Consider the following 13,555-nt stretch of genomic DNA (forward strand, 5'->3'; position numbering starts at 1 on the left):
GAGAAACAAGAACAAACCAAACCCAAACCCAGCAGAAGAAAAGAAATAATAAAGATCAGAGCAGAACTAAATGAAACTGAAACAAAAAAATAAAAAGATAAATGAAACTGGTTCTTTGAAAAGATAAGTAAAATTGATAGACCATTAGTGGCATTAACCAAGAAAAGAAGAGAGAAGCTTGAAATAAGCTTAATTTGAAATGAAAACCGGAGATATTACAACTGATACCACAGAAATACAAAGTATTGTTCAAGGTTTCTATGAACACCTTTATGTGCATTGTATTAGTCTGTTATCATGCCACTAATAAAGACATATCTGAGACTGGGTAATTTCTTTTTTTGTTAATTTTACTTATTTATTTTTTATTTTACTTTAAGTTCTAGGGTACATGTGCACAATGTGCAGGTTTGTTACATAGGTATATATGTGCCATGTTGGTTTGCTGCACCCATCAGCTCATCATTTACATTAAGTATTTCTCCTAATGCTATCCCTCCCCCAGTCCCCCATCCCCTGATAGGCCCTGGTATGTGATGTTCCCTGCCCTGTGTTCAAGTGCTTTCATTGTTCAATTCCCGCCTATGAGTGAGAACATGCAGTGTTTGATTTTCTGTCCTTGTGATAATTTGCTGAGAATGATGGTTTCTGGCTTCATCCATGTTCCTGCAAAGGACATGAACTCATCCTTTTTTATGGCTGCATAGTATTCCATGGTGTATATGTGCCACATTTTCTTAGCGAGACTGGGTAATTTCTAAAGAAAAAGAGGTTTAATGGACTCAGAGTTCCATATGACTGGGGAGGCCTCACAATCATGGTGAAAGGCGAAGGAGAAGCAAAGGCACATCTTACATGGTGGCAGGCAAGAGGGCATGTGCAGGGGAACTCCCATTTATAAAATCATCAGATCTCATGAGAATTATTCGCTACCATGAGAACAGTATGAGGGAAACTGCCCCCATGATTCAATTATTTCCACCTGGCCCTGCCCTTGACACATGGGGATTATTATAGTTCAAGTTGAGATTTGGATGGGGACACAGCCAAACCATATCATACATGAACTAGAAATCATAGAGGAGATGGATAAATTCCTGAAAATATACAACCCTCCTAGATTAAACCAGGAAGATATAGAAACTCTGAATAGACCAATAACAAACAGTGAGATTGAAATGTTAATTTAAAAGTTACCAACAAAAAAAGTGCAGGACCAGGCGATTCATAGCTGAACTCCATCAGACATTCAAAGAAGAATCGATACCAATCCTATTGACACTATTCAAATGGATAAAGAGGGAATACTCCCTAAATCACTCTATGAAGCCAGTATCACTGTACTACAAAATCAGGAAAGGACATAACAAAGAAAGAAAGCTGCAGACCAATATTCCTGATGAACATAGATGCAATGTCCTCAACAAAATACTAGCTAACAGAATCCAATAGCATATCAAAAAGATAATTCACCATGATCAAGTGGGTTTCATACCAGGGATGCAAGGATGTTTTAACATTCACAAGTCAATAAATGTGATACACCATATAAACAGAATTAAAAACAAAATCACATGATCATCTCAATAGATGCAGAAAAAGCATTTGACAAAATCCAGCAACTTTTTATGATTAAACCTTCAGCAAAATTGGCATACAAGGGACATACCTTAAGGTAATAAAAGCCATCTATGACAAACCCACAGCTAACATTATACTGAATGGGGAAAAGTTGAAAGCATTCCCCCTGAGAACTGGAATGAGACAAGGATTCCTACTTTCATCACTTCTACCCAACATTGTACTGGAATTCCTAGCCAAAGCAATTAGACAAGAGAAAGAAATAAAGGACATCCAAATCCATAAAGAGGAAGGCAAACTGTCACTGTTTGCTGATGATATGATCATATACGTAGAAAACCCTAAAGACTCATCCAAAAAGCTCCTAGGACTGATCAAAGAATTCAGCAAAGTTTCAAGATACAAAATTAATACACACAAATTAGTAGCTTTGCTATATACCAACAGCAACCAAGCTAAGAATCAAATCAAGAAGTCAACCCTTTTTACAATAGCTGCAAAAAATAAGATAAACTACTTAGGAATATACTTAACCAAGGAGGTAAAAGACTTCTACAAGGAAAACCATGAAACACTGCTGAAAGAAATGATAGATGACACAAACAAATGGAAACACATTCCATGCTCATGGATGGGTAGAATCAATATTGTGAAAATGACCATATGTGTGGCCTTATTTCTGGGCTCTCTATTCTGTTCCATTGGTCTAAGTGCATGTTTTTGTACCAGTACTATGCTGTTTCGGTTACTGTAGCTCTGCGGTATAGTTTGAGGTTGGATAACTTGATGCCTCCAGCTTTGTTATTTTTGCTTAGGACTGCTTTGGCTATTAGGTTTTTTTTCTTTTTTTTTGGTTCCATATGAATTTTACAATAGTTTTTTTCTTTTTTTTCTAGTTCTGTGAAGAATGTCATTGGTAGCTTTATAGGAATAGCATTGAATCTGTAATTTGCTTTGGGCAGTATGGCCATTTTAATGATATTAATTCATCCTCTTCATGAGCACGGAATGTTTTTCCATTTGTTTGTGTCTTCTCTGATTTCTCTGAGCAGTGTTTTGTACTTCTGATTGCAGAGATATTTCACCTCCTTGGTTAGCTGTATTCCTAGGTATTTTATTCTTTTGTGGCAATTGTGAATGGGATTGATTGCCTTTCTGATTTGGCTCTCAGCTTGGCTGTTGTTGGCGTATAGAAATGCTAGTGATTTTTGCACCTTGATTTTGTATTCTGAAACATTTCTGAAGTTGTTTGTCAGCTGAAGGAGGTTTTGAGCTAGGACAATGGGATTTTCTAGATGTAAAATCATGTCATCTGCAAACAAAAATACTTTTACTTCCTTTCTTCCTATTTGGGTGCCCTTTAATATATAATATATCTTTAAGATAGTTATGTCTCTGTGTTGAATCGAACCCTTTACCATTTTGTAATGCCCTTCTTTGGTCTTTGTGGGTTTGAAGTCTGTTTTGTCTGAAATTAAGATTGCGGCCCCTGCTTTTTTCTGTTTTCCATTTGCTAGGTAGATGTTCCTCCATCCCTTTATTTTGAGCCCCTGGGTGTCATAACATGTGAAATGGGTCTTTTGAAGATAGCATAGCATTGGGTCTTGTGTGTGTTTGTTTGTTGGTTGGTTGGTTTTTAATCCAGCTTGCCACTCTGTTCCTTCTAAGTGAGGCATTTATTTCATTTACATTCAAGGTTAGTATTGATATGTGTGGATTTGATTTTGTCATTTTGTTGTTAGCTGGTTATGATGTTGGCTTGTTTGTGTGGTTGCTTTATAGTGACACTTTCAACTTTTTTTTCATCACAGTGAAAATAACAAAAGTAACACACAGCTTTACAAAACAAATTTTTATTAGAAAGCAGTAGAATCTGAGCAGGAAGACAGTACAAAGAATGTAAACAGTGTAAACATCACCACATTCAGCTCAACCTGATTGAATGCTGAAAGACAACTCTCAATGCTCTATGTGCCCTTACTAGCAAACTACATCAATTCTATTTTACACAGACAATACACTCTAATTTTGATTCGGTGAAAGCACTTTATCAAAGTCAAACCCAGCGCCAAATACTGGCATCATCACAAACAACTATAAGAACGCTGCTATCCCTGCTAAAACTGGTTTGTTGAATAGCAGCATCACATTTATGATGAGTTAGTGTTGTACATTTGGCTTTATGAGGATTTTATACTTCTGAATTTCAGACATAAAGTTTTCCAACTTGATTGCCCAGTGTAAGCATCTTTTGCCAGAAATTCATGGAAAATCTCATGTACCAAATATCACACTGGCTACAATCAAATCACCCAAGAATAGTCACATTAGACTTGCCAGGTTGAATTGTATCTACATCACCTTCCATTTTGCCAGGTTTCCAACATAACTGCATTTTCACAAGACTTAGAAAGTATCAAATCACCTAACCACCATACACAATCAACATAATTCCTATGTATGTCTCTGATAGAAAAATCAGAAAATTGATTTTCTGATAATTAAATGGCCTGTAAGTTTTATTTGGGTTATAATCATAAGATTTCTTAATTGAATTCATCATTCTGTTTGAATCGATCCACCAAAGTTTGAGTGATCCATACCACAGGACTTTATTTTTTCACCCAAAAGATCACAACCAGGGCTTAGAACTTCAACTCTGTGCCCTTCTATGCTTCCAAATATTGCCACCAGTGTGTCCATTTGGATATTCCATAATCATAAAGCATGATCTTTACTTACTGACAAGAGTAGATTGGGATCTCTAGGGTGGAATTTCAGCTCATTGATAGCATTTCCACGGCCAACATAGTGCTTTTTACACTGGATTGTTATGGGATTAATCATCCCAGTTATGCTTCTATTGCTATCAGAGGTCCATGCACAAGTGTAAAAGTTTTCATCAGCATCAGCATCCATGTAAGATGGCAACAACCGAATTTCTCCTTGTCAATGACATTCACACAAGGTAACTCTGTTGCTTCCCACAGTTCCTAACAGTAATGGATCTTCTTTACCGTGCCAATTAAGTTGAACTCCAAACAGTGGTTGGTTATGATCTTCCTTGAGACTATTTACACATTTGAAAACATATTTGCATTTCTTTGACTTCCATTTTCCCTTTCCCCAACTTTGCCTTCCAGGTGCATTTGGCATGTTTATAGGTGTATCAGGGTGTTCAGTGATTGTACCACTTTCTACTGACAGCGTCATCATTCTCCTCTCCAGAGAGGTGAGGGTTGCTGGTCTCGTCACTGCTCAGCTTCTGCTTCTTCACTGCAGGCATGTCTATTCCCACCAGCACAGTCGACATTTCCCTCTCTTTTTAGTTGTTTGAGGGACCTCCAAACTGTTCTCCACAGTGGTTGCACTAATTTACATTGGCACCAACAGTGTACAAGAGTTCCCTTTTCTCCACACCCTCGCCTGCATTTGCTATTGCTTGTCTTTTGGATACAATCCGTTTTAACTGGGATTAGATGATATCTCATTGTAGTTTTGATTTGCATTTCTCTGATAATCACGATGTTGAGCACCTTTTCATATGCCTGTTTGCCATTCATACATCTTCTTTCGAGAAATGTCTATTCAAATCTTTTGCCCATTTTTTATCACATTATTAGACTTTTTCCTATAGATTTGTTCGAGCTCCTTGTATATTCCAGTTACTAATGCCTTGTCAGATGGGTAGTTTGCAAATATTTTTTCCCATTTTGTGGGTTGTCTCTTCACTTTGCTGATTGTATCCTTTGTTGTGCAGAAGCTTTTTAACTTGATGTGATCCCATTTGTCTATGTTTGCTTTGATTGCCTATGCTTGTGAGGTATTGCTCAAGAAATCTTTGCCCAGACCGATGTCCTGGAGATTGTCCCCAATGTTTTCTTGTACTAGTTTCATAGTTTGAGGTCCCAGACTGAAGTCTTTAATCCATGTTTATTTTATTTTTGTATATGGCAAGAGAAAGGGTCCAGTTTCATTCTTCTGCATATGGATATCATTTTCCCATCACCATTTATTGAAAAAACTGTCTTTTCCCCACTGTATGTTCTTGACACTTTTGTCAAAAATGAGTTCACTGTAGGTATGTGGATTTGTTTCTAGTTTCTCTATTCTGCTCAATTGGTCTATATGTCTGTTTCTATGCCAGTACCATGTTGTTATAGTTAATGTAGCTCTGTAGTATAATTTGAAGTAAGGTAATGTGATTCCTTCAGCTTTGTTCTTCTTGCTTAGGATAGCTTTGGCTATTCTGGGTCTTTTGTAGTTCCATAAAAATTTTAGGATTTTCTTTTTTATTTCTGTGAAGAATGTCATTGGGATTGCAATGAATCTGTAGATTGCTCTGGGTACTATGAACATTTTAACAATATTGATTCTTCCAATCCATGAACATGGAATATTTTTCCATTTTTTGGTGTCTTCTTCAATGTCTTTCATCAGTGTTTTATAGTTTCCATTATAGACATCTTTTACTTCTTTGGTTAAATTAATTTCTAGGTTTTCAACTCTATGTGTGGCTATTGTAAATGCAATTGCTTTTTTGTTTCTTTTTCACATTGTTCCCTGTTGGCATATAGAAATGCTACTGATTTTTGTATGTTGATTGTGTATCCTACAACTTTAGTGAATTTATCTATCAGTTCTAATAGTCTTCCTGTGGAGTCTTTAGGTTTTTCCAAATATATGATCATATCATCAGCAAACAAGGACAATTTCTCTTCTTACTTGCCAGTTTGGATGCCCTTTATATATATATATTTTTTGTCTGATTGTTGTAACTAGGACTTCCAGTATTATGTTGAATAACAGTGGTTACAGTAGGCATTCTTGGCATGTTCCAGATCTTAGAGGAAAGGATTTCCAGTTTTCCCCATGCAGTATGGTACTATCTGTGAGCTTGTCATATATGGTTTTTATTATGTTGCCTTAAGTTCTCTCTATCCTCAGTTTTTAGAGGGTTTTTATCATGAAGGGATATTGAATTTTATCAAATGCTTTTTCAGCATCAATTGAAATGATCGTTTGGTTTTTACCCATCTTTTTTTATGCGATGTATCACATTAATTTATTTGCATATGTTGAACCATCTTTGCATTCCAGGGTCAAACCCCACTTGGTCATGGTACGTGATATTTCTAACGTATTGTTGAATTTGGCTTGCTAGTATTTTGTTGAGGATTTTTGCATCAATATTCATCAGAGATATTGGCCTGTAGTTTTCTTTATTTGATATGTCTTTGCCTGATTTTGGTATGAGGGTAATACTGGCCTTGTAGAATGAGTTTGGAAGAATTCCCTCCTCCTCCTCTATTTTTCAGAATAGTTTGAACAGGAGTGGTATTAATTCTTCTTTAAATGTTTGGTAGAACTCAGCAGTGAAGCCATCAGTTTCCAGGCTTTTCTTTACCGGGACACTTTTTATTATACCTTCAATCTCATTAATTGTTACTAGTCTGTTCAGGTTTTGTATTTCTTCATGGTTCAATCTTGATAGGTTGTATGTGTCTAGAAATTTGTCCATTTCTTCTAGATTTTCCAATTTATTGGCATACAGTAGCTCATAGTAGCCACTAATGATCCTTTGAATTTCTGCAGTATCAGTTGTAATGTCTCCTTTTTCATTTCTGATTCTATTTACTTGGATCTTCTCTCTTTTTTTTTCTTAGTCTGGCTAAATGTTTGTCAATTTTGTTTAACATTTCAAAAAATCAACTTTTGTTTCATTGATATTTTGTACTTTCTTAAAATGTTCAATTTTATTTATTTCTGCTCTGATCTTTATTATTTATTTTCTTCTACTAATTTTGGGTTTGATTTGCTCTCGCTTTTCTAGCTCTTTAAGTTGCGTTATTAGATTGTTCATTTGAAATTTTTTCTCTTTGTTAACGTAGGCATTTCTAGCTATAAACTTCCCTCTTAGTACTGCTTTTGCTCTATGCCATAGGTTTTGATATGTCGTGTTTGCATTATCATTTGTTTCAACATTTTTTTCAATTTCCTTATTAATTTCTTCATTGACCCACTAGTCATTCACAAGCATATTGTTTAATTTCCATGTGCTTGTGTAGTTTCCAAAATTCCTCTCACTATTAATTTCTAGTTTTATTCTATTGTGGTCAGAGAAGACACTTGATATTATTTCAATTTTTCTTTTGAGACAGGGTCTCACTATGTCACCCAGGCTGGAGTGCAGCAGTGAAATCATGACTTACTGCAGCTTCAACTTCCCAGGCTCAGGTGATCTGCCCACCTCAGCCTCCCAGATAGTGCAGACCACAGGTGTGCACTATCACACCTGGCTAATTTTTTGTATTTCTTTGTAGACATGAGGTTTTGCCATGTTGTCCAGGCTCGTCTCAAACTCCTGAGCTCAAGTGATCTGAGTGCCTGGGCCTTCCAAAGTGCTGGGATTACAGGTGTGTGTGACTGCACCTGGCCTATTTCTATTTTTTCAACATTTTATAACTTGTTTTGTGACCTAACATGGTGTATCCTTGAGAATGATCCATGTGCTGAGGAAAAGAATACGTATTCTGCCTCCCTTGGATGAAATGTCCTGTAAATATCTATTAAATCCATTTGGTCTGTAGTGCAGATTGAGTCTGATGTGTCTTTGTTGATTTTCTATCTGCAAGATCTGTCCAGTGCTGAAAGTGAGGTGTTGAAATCTTCAGCTATTATTGTATTGGGGTCTATGTCTCTGTTTAGCTCTAATAATATTTGTTTTATATATCTGGGTGTCCCAGTGTTTGGTGCATATATATTTAAAAATTGTTATATTCTCTTACTGAATTGACCCCTTAATCATTACATAGTGACCTTCTTTGTCCCTTCTTATAGTTTTTGCCTTAAAAGCTATTTTTCTTCTGATATAAGTAGAGCAACTCCTGCTCTTTCTCATGATTTTAAGCCCTTTATGGTAGCTGCTGCTGCTGCTACCAGCCCTGTTCACTCTCTAGGTCACAAAGTAAATTGATAGGTCTTTAAGACTACACAGAAATCAAAGAGGTGAATCAGGGCCTATATGAGCTGAAAAGAAATGGCCTTGTCAGTGGGCAGCTTCCAGCTCATGTGCCTGGTTTTTGTTTTTGTTTTGATCCAGTCTGATTAACAGCAGAGCTGAAGCATGAAACTAGATCTTCCAATTTTAAATCCAGTTTTATATATGACAATAATTTTTGCATGGAGTTTATAATCTAGACCTGAAGACAGTTCCCAAAAGAGTTATTAAAGTTATTTGATAGCTAGCATGGGTAGGAATAGTGTATAACCATTCAGGATGAATACTTAGAAGAAGAGTATTTATTTAGATAAGATTCAAAAAATGTTACCTCCGTCTAAAAGTTAGCTTTGCTACTTTACAATCACATTCATATTCAGTTACCTGAATTGGATTGTGGGTTTGTATCTCTAGTCATTACTTCCAGAGACATCCCTTTCTCCACTATCCCGGGGGATCTGTGAGCTTCATCAACAGCAAGAGCAGACATGCCACTCACTTTAGAGTGGCTTCCGTCACTAATGCTACCAGTCTGGGATTGTCATGCTAATAATTACAATCTCGTGTACTTTAAGGTTTATGAAGCACTTTTCAACATATGTTTTCTTATTATATACCAGAGTATTAGACACCCGAGTGGGGTCCAGATAGAGTTTTTAGATTTAAATCCAGTTAGCAGATGAAGAAAATCAGAGGTGAAATAACTCTCTTAAAGTCCCACAAGCAGTCAGCGGCTGAGCCATGATTGGAATTCACATCCCCCAATTAATCCTGTGCTCTTCTACCACCCTCATGAGAAGGTAGTACAGGTCCCTTGTCTCCTTGCATGGAGAGGTGTGCATGCACAACAATTTTGTCTATCCTTTATCTCCACAATACTGCAATAGGTCTTTTCTGGGCTGCATTATGACTTTCATCAATCCTAAATGCTTATGACTTTATAGGCCTCTTCCTCCATAAAAATATAAAGTACACCCACCATTGGAGCGTCCAGATATATAAAAATATAAAACTTATGTTTTACTACTGCACTGTTATAAAGATGAATATGTTTTATTATATATTAAAACATTTTCTTTGATGTAATAGTCCAAAGTTTTTCTTCTGATTTTAAAATAAATTAAGACATTTTCATGAGTTCCTAAAATTATTGTGGACACTAGGCTTTGTGCCTCCTGTTTTTAATGGAGAAGAGGGCCCTGGATATTTTTCTGGACAGAGTGATGCAGTAAGAACAGGAAGACTTGCTAGAGTACTTCACAACCTGAAATTTATGGACAACCTGAATCACTGAAATCAATTAAGTTGTATAGAAAATTCTGGACATATGTAGAGGTGTGCATTTTTCTGAGGTAAGCATGCATAGTTTACATTAGATTCTCAAAGGGATCCATTTTCCAAAAACAAATTAAGAAAAAGGAGACCATCTATTGTAGTGAAGGTGTGCTAAGGAATCCCATGCCAGATCTTGTTGAGATAACTCAACCTCTGTATTCCTATGGACTATAGAAGCAGTTGCATTGGTTTAGATGCTCCTTGACTCAAGCATAGGTACTACCCCCCAATCCCCATCCCTCAACACACACAGTCAAATCTTGAACTCTGTCCTAACAGCCCTGAAGGATTGGTCAGGTGAAAAGAACTGTACGTTTGGCGTTAGTATCCAGGACCCCAGGATTAAGCCTCAAGTCTATCCCTTTATCCACTAACTTCTAAGACTAGTGCTCTGGGTAAGGAAAGAATTCACCCCGAAGCACGAAAGATCCAAAGGCCATGTGCTTTGGCTGGGGACAGTGGCTGACTGTTGGCAGAAGTAAGACATCAGGTGGTGTCACTTAAATGCTCTCAAGCCAGCCCTTGGCAACTTGTCCCAAATTTTTCAACAGAAGGCTCTGTCAACTAAAAGAGCCACAACACCCTTTACGAAGCTAATAAAGAGCTGCAAACATTGGCAGGAAGAGAACCCACCCACACACTGGCAAGAGCAACAGCAGTGATGAGAAGAGCCCTGCAAAGGCTAAAGAACATGGGTACAGAAGTTTGCAGCTGCTAATCAGGACCAGCAGGAGACCTAGAGGAGAGTGACTTTGATGCTAGTTGCAAATAATATAATAATGCCCACCATTACAAGAGAGGGGTACAGCCTGGAGGGCTTGGGGGCCAGTAACTCTCCCATAGTGCGAGGGCTCAGAGCCCTACCCCCACCCACAACCCAATGGAATACCCACGTGAGAACAGCAGCAGTGGGAGCAGGCAACCCCGCAGGAAGAAGGATTTTATCACTGACATTGTTTAGGATGGCTAGCACATGATGAGCATGAAAAGAAGACAGACTTTGAGTTAGTTTTATTATTGTTTTTAAATTCACCACAGGCAGTGCCGCCCTCTCCTCCTTATTGCCTGCACCTGGGGTGGAACTCTCCCACCACCTCTCCCCCACTTGGCACAACATTGCCCCAATCACTAGGGCCTGAGAAACAGTGGAGATGAAATTAGCCTCCTACTATTGGCAGATTGCAAAATAACTGTGGCTCTCCTGGAGGGAAGGCCATCCATTTGTAGTTCTTCCCACATAGGCCCTAGGAAGCAAGTGGGCAAAGGCAGAAAATGCTAAGTCAAGTCCTGGATGGAGTGATGGCAGCCAGTATCCCAGAGCTAGAGAGAATTCCTTTCTGTTCTACTCTTGTAGCTTGCTTCAAATACAAAGGGCATTGATCCATGTGGGCTGCAGAAAACACTTCCTATGGTCACAGTATTAGATGCTTGGGTCTTCAAGTGCTTCAAGTGAATGGGAAATGTAGAGTAGGCCTTTCATAAGGTACCGTTCCAATTATCCCACCATTTTGGGGGCAGGGGGGTCCAGGATTGACCCTTCTTTTTACCCTAATAAAGATCTCACATAGAAGTTTCTTCTAATTTGTGGGAGAAATACCTGCTCACCTTGTTTGCCTTTTTCTTCTATTAAAGCTGTATTCCGTCCTGTCTTTACGCTGCTTTTCTATCTAGTCTCACCTTGGAAAGTTTCCCTTGCGGAGTCTATTTAAATGAATGCTGTGTTTCTTTTACTCATATACCAGAAACTTAGAAATCTGGCCTTTTCATTTGAGAAGGATATTTGGGGGTGGGGGGGGGGGGAATCTCATTAGCTTGTCAGCCAAATGTATATTTGCAAACACTTGGTGCACATCAAACAATACAGACTTGGATAGGGAACAAATGTATTGTGCTCATTAAATTATTAGTATTATTATTTTTACGAAAAGTAATGCCTGAGAAAACAAATGCATTTGGGTGTGTTTGGCTACTCTTAGCTTTATAACAGGATTTACTCTTTTCTTTTTAAAAATCCCTGTTCTTCAAATTTGTAAAAATAATAAATCATTTATTTCCATGTCCAACTTGATTCCCTAGTGTTTGATTACTGTTTCGCCAAAAGGAAAATAAATACAATATGTGCTATTAAAGTAATTCAGTGCAAATTGGGCATAACACAAAATTACATTATTAACAGCTGTTAAATGACTATAAAATGTAATTAGACACACTCAATTCACTACTCATGAACTGCACCTGATTTCTAAAATATCAATTTAGAACTTCGATTATTCTTGACAAAAGAGAACATACTAAGATTTTAGGTTTAAATTCCTGATAATGGATGTATTCCCCTGTGACCTTTCCTGGGATTCCAAATAAGAGGAGGAGGAAAGAGTTGTTTAAGCACAGGAGGGGGATTGTGAGTTATCATGTGGGTGCCGGCCGGGTTCCCACTGAATCCCTGCCAGCTGCAGTGAGGCATGAGTGTCCTGGTTAAATTTTAACTCTCTGTTTGCAAAGAAGCAACAAAGCCCAGCACAGATACTTGCATTCTAGATGTTTATAACTGTTGCTCTTCTTGACTCCTCAATTTCTTGGCTGCCTTTTCAATGTATCCTGTTAATTTGCTTAATAAAAATAAATAAAATAATGCCAGTCAAAAAGTATGGGGATATTCATTCCGCACTTTCCTCCTCCAAGGCAGGATGGAGGCAGGATGACATGATGTTCAATATATGCTTTGGGATACACATGGGATCATAACTGGCTCTCATCGCAGACTCCTTACTCTAGTCACCCTGGCTTTTCCTACTCCGCCCCTACCTACCTTCTCAGTCTGATTTCCAGCTTCTCCCCTCTCTAGCCAAGGCTACTTGCTATTTACCCAAATGTGCCTTGGGTAGATTACTTTCCCCTTTTCATAGTCCTCTCTTTCCTTCAAGCTACAGTTCCACACGCGCATTTCCTTTTTGGAGCTTTTACTAACCCCCCAATGAAAGGTCCCCTTTTCCTCATCAGATCCCCTGGAGCCTCAGCCTGAGCCTCTTCTGTGATAGTTGCTACACTGTTTTCTGATGAGACGTTGGTATTGCACAGTGGTTTATAGTGTGGACTCTGGAGTCAGACAAAATTGGGTTTCAATCTTGGTGCTTCTAATCTCTCGTGGTGTAATTATGAGAAAGCTGCATCACTTCTCTGAGCCTCAGTCTCATTATTTATAAAATGAACACAATAATAGTTTTATTTCCTCATTCTCAAATCGTGAGGACATGAGAGTTTTAGAATTCAAAGATTTGGGGATTTTAAATGGTATAGCGCACATTTTGTACACTACAAAACATCCCTCGGAAGGGATACTGCCTTGAAAGCAAACACCTTAGTACTTCTACAGTGGAACAAATGAATAATTACATGAAGTAGGTTAAAATGACAAAGAGCCTCATGTCAGTTCAGGTCAGCTTTTACTGCCAAATTGGTTCTGGAAAAAATCATACGAATCAACTTTGGGTTTTTAAAAACTTTGTACTTTAGAATTGTAGATAAAAGACTGTGGACTTGTGAAGGTTAAATAAAATATGTGTAGCACTTAACATAGTGCTAGCACATAATAAATGCTTAATGAAATTAAGCTATTGTTACATGATCATTTGTGTACTT

General features: G+C 37.7%; 1 pseudogene; it reads right to left on the reverse strand.

The window, feature by feature from the left end:
* Window positions 1-3,358: 3,358 nt before the first annotated feature.
* On the reverse strand, window positions 3,359-5,436 carry LOC101023282 (annotated as a pseudogene).
* Between the last annotated feature and the right edge of the window lie 8,119 nt (window positions 5,437-13,555).

This window comes from Papio anubis, chromosome X (genome assembly GCF_008728515.1).
Source record: "Papio anubis isolate 15944 chromosome X, Panubis1.0, whole genome shotgun sequence".
NCBI lineage: Eukaryota > Metazoa > Chordata > Mammalia > Primates > Cercopithecidae > Papio > Papio anubis.